This window comes from Nerophis ophidion, linkage group LG02 (assembly GCF_033978795.1).
Source record: "Nerophis ophidion isolate RoL-2023_Sa linkage group LG02, RoL_Noph_v1.0, whole genome shotgun sequence".
Classification (NCBI taxonomy): Eukaryota; Metazoa; Chordata; class Actinopteri; order Syngnathiformes; family Syngnathidae; genus Nerophis; species Nerophis ophidion.
In genome coordinates this window covers 3,738,867-3,746,366 of record NC_084612.1, presented here as the reverse complement: position 1 = coordinate 3,746,366, position 7,500 = coordinate 3,738,867, and the positions used below count along the sequence as shown (strand labels likewise).

At 44.7% G+C, this 7,500-nt stretch overlaps 1 protein-coding gene across 1 annotated transcript in view; it reads right to left on the bottom strand.

Annotated features, from left to right (window-relative positions):
- The window catches only part of LOC133536067 (collagen and calcium-binding EGF domain-containing protein 1-like), a 163,375-nt gene that overhangs the window by 94,469 nt on the left and 61,406 nt on the right, over positions 1-7,500 (bottom strand). The window lies entirely within an intron of this gene.

Genomic DNA, 7,500 nt, shown 5'->3' with positions numbered 1-7,500 from the left:
GGAATCGAACCCGGCACCACAATGCCGAACAGGCGTAACATGTGGGGCATAATCTTTTTTGCCCCGAGCCAATTTAAAAAAAAAAATTGAAATCAAATGTTAGAAATCTAACAGGACAATCGAGATTCGCCTAGCCAGTTGTTGCTAGGTAGAGTTTGTGGGGCATAATCATTTGTGCCCCGAGCTGTTGTTTTTTTAAAATAATTGAAATCAAATGTAAGCAAGCTAACAGGACAATCGAGATTCCCCTAGCCAGTTGTTGCTAGGTAGAGTTTGTGGGGCATAATCATTTGTGCCCCGAGCTGTTGTTTTTTTTTAAATAATTGACATCAAATGTAAGCAAGCTAACAGGACAATCGAGATTCCCCTAGCCAGTTGTTGCTAGGTAGAGTTTGTGAGGCATACACGTTTGTGCCCCAAACTGTTTTTTTTTTCTATTTATTTTCTAATTGAAATACAATTTTTGCGAGCTAACAGGACAATGCAGATTGGCGTAGCCAGTTGTTGCTTAATAGTGTTTGTGGTGCATAAACGATTGTGCCCTAAGCTGTTTTTGTTGTTGTTGTTTTTTTAAACAATTGAAATACAATTTCAGTGAGCTAACAGGACAATGCAGATTATTTTAGCCAGATGTTGCTTGGTAGAGTTTGTGGGGCATAAGCGTTTGTTGCCCCGAGCTAGTTTTTTTGTTTGTTGTTGTTGTTTTTTAAACAATTGAAATACAATTCAAGTGAGCTAACAGGACAATGCAGATTATTTTAGCCAGATGTTGCTAGGTAGAGTTTGTGGGGCATAAGCGTTTGTGCCCTAACCAGTTTTTTTTGTTGTTGCTTTTTTTAAATAAACAATTGAAAAATATATTTTGCGAACAAACAATACAATGCAAATTAGCCTAGCCAGTTGTTGATTGACGTTAGGCGGCAGTACTGTATAGTTTGTGGTGTGTGGGCTGGTCCGTTCAGTCTTTGCTAAATCTAGGTCTCTGTTGCACCCTAAAAAGTTTTAATGCTGTGTGTGTTGTACTAATTACGCACTACCTGTTTAATTGTAATGTGCTTAGTAAGGGTTTTGTTAAATACATTTGTGGTTGAAATCGCTATTCTTCTTGGGGACAGAGGAGACCGAGAGTTGTCAGACCGAGAGGCGAGGTACAGCACCGTAGAGAGGGAGTGTCTCGCCATCCGGTGGTCGGTCGGGGCCCTCTGCTATTACCTGCTGGGGCAGGCCTTCAGTCTCTGCTCAGACCACAAACCTCTGCAGTGGCTCCACCGAATGAAGGACGCCAATGTGCGGATCACCCGGTGGTACCTCGCACTGCAGCCCTACAACTTCCGGGTGGTCCACAGGCCACAGGCCGGGCGCGCGGATGGCCGTGGCCGACTTCCTCTCTCGCCCCGCTGTGGGGGGGAGTTGGCGCGGCCGGACGGGTGTCCGGCCTGAGTCTGGCGGTGGAGGCTTGGGATGGGGCGTGGTCGCGCATTCCCTGCCAACAGGTGAGTGGATAATCTCAGCTGGAACGAGTTATCTAACCACCTGTTCCCTTTATTAGCAAGGCCGGAGACCATGAGGGGGCTCTTCTTCTTGAGGACAGAAAAGACCGAGAGGCTGAAAAGCAAGGAGTGAACTTTTGAACGAGCAGACTAGATTGCCGAAAGGCAACGAGTGAACTTTTGATAAAATAAACCAGATTGCCGAGAGCAAAAAGAGGGACTTTGGAAACGAATGTAAACGAAAAATAAAAACTGTCCTGTTAAAGACCAACGTCTTAGGTGTTGTGGTCACAGTGCTCCGCTAGGAACCCGGAGGGGAAGAGAAAGACGTCCACATTTGGCATTTAAGACCGCCTGCTACCTGAGTTCTCTCTGCATGCTCGGCTCGCGCTTATACGGACTTGTGAACTCTACCTTTGCTAACTTTAGCATTCAGTTATCCGTGCTTTGGCACACCTTAATTTTACCCCTTTGTACAAGTGTTTTTTTCGTTGTATTTTATATTAAAACCAGCTCCTACCTTCATCCTGCCGGCTCATGGTCCTGTAGCATCTAGAGGTGACAACCCCCGCGCATTTCAATGCGTCCACCTCGTAACACAAAGTCCACGTACTGACACGTTCGATTTTACATGAATCCGTGCCCGGTGGGACCGACGGGATTCAGTCAGTGCCAGAAAAGTACCGGAATCGGTACCCACCCCTAATTCTATGTGCTTGTTTCCCCGCCAAGTGCTTGAGCGGGTGCAAAGGCTACAACTGAATGAGATGTCACGTGCAACAAAATATGAAAAAACGTGCTAGCCGCTGACAAAATGGTTGCCTGAGAAAGGACAACAATAAGTGGAAACTAGGATAGCGACGAGCCACTGAGTGATGGAGAGGGTTGGAGAGAAATGGTGGAAATAAAAAAAGAACAAAAAGGAAGGGAGTCGTAGAATTTTCTGGCGCTGAGAGCGAAAGAGAAAGCCAGACGGAGTCCAGAGTGATATAAGATGAAATACCGACGGAAGACAGAAAGCAAGAACGCTGTGTCAGGCTGCCGTTTCAGCGCCCCGTCACATGACCTCCACGCTGTTTTTATAGACGTCTTCTGCGCCGTTTTCCAGGCAAATTCCCGCACACGGCCGAGCGTCGCCGCTTCCAGCGGTAGCTTTATTTCATCTGGAGCGAGAAAAGACCGTCTACTTCCAAGAGTACTTTCATTTTTGTTCTCCCCAGACCTCATCCACTTGCCTCGTTGTTGCTTCATGGCCCCCGTGTGGATATATCTTCATATTTGTTTCACTCAAGTACAACAACCATATTATTACTGCGCCTTCTTTCGCTCTTTTGGTGACTGCTCATTTTTACCTCAACATTGAGAGAAAAAAAGATGAGAAGCCAGGGAGCTGTCTAGTAATAAATAACAAATTCTGCCTAGCAACAAGTACCCGCACAAACATCACATGACCAGGACGGTTTTTGTTGCATTGCCACTGATCTGACATAGACTCTCTATATTGGAGTTTTATCCTCTAAAAAAATGTTGATCCTTTGATTTTTTGGGCTTTTGTTGTCGTGCTGCCACCAAAGGAAAATGTGACGATACCCACAGAAACTTACACCAGGGGTGTCCAAACTTTTTTGACTGAGTGCTAAAAACTAAAGCATGTGAGAGCCGTTTTGATATTTTTAATTTCCAAAACCTATACCATCCATCCATCCATTTCTACCGCTTATTCCCTTTTGGGGTCGCGGGGGGAGCTGGCGCCTATCTCAGCTACAATCGGGCGGAAGGCGGGGTACACCCTGGACAAGTCGCCACCTCATCGCAGGGTCAACACAGATAGACAGACAACATTCACACACTAGGGCCAATTTAGTGTTGCCAATCAACCTATCCCCAGGTGCATGTCTTTGGAAGTGGGAGGAAGCGGGAGTACCTTCGTCACGTCCGTTGTGTCCTGAGCAAGACACTTCACCCTTGCTCCTGATGGGTGCTGGTTGGCGCCTTGCATGGCAGCTCCCTCCATCAGTGTGTGAATGTGTGTGTGAATGGGTAAATGTGGAAGTAGTGTCAAAGCGCTTTGAGTACCTTGAAGGTAGAAAAGCGCTATACAAGTACAACCCATTTATTTACCCGGAGGGAACCCACGCATTCACGGGGAGAACATGCAAACTCCACACAGAAAGATCCCCAGCCTGGATTTGAACCCAGGACTGCAGGAACTTTGTGAGGCAGATGCACTAACCCCTCTGCCACCGTGAAGCCCCAAAACCTATACCATATATATATTTTTTTTAACCTTTAAGGCTCCTCTCAAGTTGTCTCAATCATAAATACATTAAAAATAAGTCATATAATAAACGGCGTGGCAGTGGTGGGAAAGTGTCTGTTCCAGCAACCTGAGGGTTCCTGGTTCAATCCCCACCTTCTATTATCCTAGTCACATCCGTTGTGTCCTTGAGCACGAAACTTCACCCTTGCTCTTGATGGGTCGTGGTTAGCGCCTTGCATGGCAGCTCCCGCCATCAGTGTGTGAAGGTATGGGTGAATGTGGAAAATATTGTCAAAGCGCCTTGAGTTTCTTAAAAAGGTAGAAAAGTGGCGGGACCGTGGCCTGCGGACCTGCAACGAAGTGGTGTGTGTCAGGATCGGCTGCGAGGTTAGTGACAGGTGCGTACATGACACAGCTGTGAGTGTTTGTCTGATCACCTGTCGCTCTGTTAAAGGCAGCAGTCGGGAAGGAGAGGAGGTGGTTGATGGTTGAGAACGAGCGAGAGACTTTAACGTAGCTGAAAAGCAAACCTTATTAAAAAATTAATCATTTTTCACAAAGATGAACACGGCTGTCATGTCCGTCATTGGGAGTCCAGAGAACCCGGAGCAGCAAGACCTCCACACCAATTGACTATTTTTTTTATTATTATTACTACTATTATTATTATTTACTCTTAAGTCTCTAGATCAATTTCAGGTTTATCTCTCCATTAAGTAAAACAAAACAAAACATGGTGAGCATGCCCTTTCCCAACTACTTTGGCACGTGTTGCAGCCATGAAATTCTAAAAAATAAAGTTTATGAGTTTGAACATCAAATATCTTGTCTTTGTAGTGCATTCAACTGAATATGGGTTGAAAAGGATTTGCAAATCATTGTATTCCGTTTACATTTACATCTAACACAATTTCCCAACTATATATATATACATATATATATATATATATATATATTTATATATATATATATATATATATATATATATATTAATATACATACATGTATACATACATGACCACATACATACGTATACACATACATATATATACATATATACACGTACACACATACTTATACAAAACCCAACATCAGTGAAGTTGGCACGTTGTGTAAATGGTAAAAAAAACCTGAAAAAAATAGAAAAAAAACAATGATTTGCAAATCCCTTCCAACAAATATTCAATTGAATAAACTGCACTGACAAGATAGTTTATGTTAGAACTGGAACACTTTATTTTTTGCATATATTAGATCTGTCAGGCTTGGACTTGGTCTTGGGTTGTTTTCCTGAGGTGCGAAGCGAATGGAGTGGAAACGGCGTTAATTTATTTACTCATAAACTAAAAACAGGAACAAACAAAAAGCGCTCACAATGGAGGTACACAACTTGGGCTATGAAACAAAAGACTAGCACAAAGGCTATAAACTATAAACATGAAACAAAACACTTGTGCTATGGCATGAATGACAAAAACTTACGTGGACAAAATCAATCAATCAATCAATCAATGTTTACTTATATAGCCCTAAATCACTAGTGTCTCAAAGGGCTGCACAAACCACTACGACATCCTCGGTAGGCCCACATAAGGGCAAGGAAAACTCACACCCAGTGGGACATCGGTGACAATGATGACTATGAGAACCTTGGAGAGGAGGAAAGCAATGGATGTCGAGCGGGTCTAACATGATACTGTGAAAGTTCAATCTATAATGGATCCAACACAGTCGCGAGAGTCCAGTCCAAAGCGGATCCAACACAGCAGCGAGAGTCCCGTTCACAGCGGAGCCAGCAGGAAACCATCCCAAGCGGAGGCGGATCAGCAGTGCAGAGATGTCCCCAGCCGATACACAGGCAAGCAGTACATGGCCACCGGATCGGACCGGATCGGACCGGACCCCTTCCACAAGGGAGAGTGGGACATAGAAGAAAAAGAAAAGAAACGGCAGATCAACTGGTCTAAAAAGGGAGTCTATTTAAAGGCTAGAGTATACAAATGAGTTTTAAGGTGAGACTTGAATGCTTAAAATGAACAGCATAGCAAGGCATGAAGCAGATAATCGAGGTCGTGAAGGAGGTGATGTTGGCAGCATGACTACCTGGTAACTGTGGCTTAAATAATGAACATGATAAGTGAAAACAGGTGTGAGACAAGACAGGTGAACTGATTGGTCGTCATGGTAACAAAACGGAGTGAAAAAAAAAAAAGGAACTTAGAGTCCAAAGGTCTAAAGCACCTGGTATTCCTAGGCAGTCTCCCATCCAAGTACTGAACCAGGTCAGACACTGCTTAGCTTGAGAACAGATGAGATTGGGGATGATCAGGGTAGCAAGGCCATACAAAACTCATGATCAGACATGAGAGATGAAAACTAAATCAGTTGGCATGGTAACAGGACAAACAAGGAAATGCAAAACAGAACTAAATGTCCAAAAAACTAAACATAGCATGACCGAAACAAAACATGAACCATAGGCGTGACAAGATCATTTGGAATTTGATGCCTGCAACACCTTTAAAAAGTGGCAAAAACGACTGAGAAAGTTGAGAAATGCTCATCAAACACTTAATAGGAACATCCCACAGGTGGGTGCCATGATCGGATATGAAAGCAGCTTCCATGAAATGCTCAGTCATTCACAAACAAGAATTTGTGAACAAATTGTTTAACAGTTTAAGAACATTTCTCAACCAGCTATTGTATGGAACTTAGGGATTCCACCATCTACCGTGCGTAATATCATCAAAAGGTTCAGAGATCCCTGCACGTAAGCCTAAGGTCTTCTCGAAATACCATCTTAAAACTCATCTGTATACTCTAGCCTTTAAATAGACCTCCTTTTTAGACCAGTTGATCTGCCGCTTCTTTTCTTTCTCCTATGTCCCCCCCTCCCTTGTGGAGGGGGTCCGGTCCGATGACCATGGATGAAGTACTGACTGTCCAGAGTCGAGACCCAGGATGGACCGCTCGTCGGGACCCAGGATGGACCGCTCGCCTGTATCGGTTGGGGACATCTCTATGCTGCTGATCCGCTTGAGATGGTTTCCTGTGGACGGGACTCTCACTGCTGTCTTGGAGCCACTATGAATTGAACTTTCACAGTATCATGTTAGACCCGCTCGACATCCATTGCTTTCGGTCCCCTAGAGGGGGGGGTTGCCCACATCTGAGGTCCTCTCCAAGGTTTCTCATAGTCAGCATTGTCACTGGCGTCCCACTGGATGTGAATTCTCCCTGCCCACTGGGTGTGAGTTTTCCTTGCCCTTTTGTGGGTTCTTCCGAGGATGTTGTAGTCGTAATGATTTGTGCAGTCCTTTGAGACATTTGTGATTTGGGGCTATATAAATAAACATTGATTGATTGATTGATAGGTTAGCTTGTAACAAATGAGAATGATGTTGCCAAGACGACCGAAATCGCATGAGAAGAAATTAAGCCCCCGGCAGTGAGGTGAGCATGTTCAGAAAGTCGGGTTATTCTTTGACTTAAGAGACACTTAAGTCACTCTTCCTTTGCCCTTTGACCCCAACCCCGCCCTCCTCCTTCACGGGGCCACCCAGAGGATCATCGCCGTGACATCCTGATGTCCAAATCCTGGAAGTCGTAACAGGAGTGCTAATGTGCCGAGTGACGACTCGGCGAGGTGATCGATTAACTCGCTGACATCGGCGAAGGAGACGATGGCAGACGACGCCCTTGAGCGTGCTCTGATAACATGTGTGTGTGCGTGACCTTTGCCCTTTG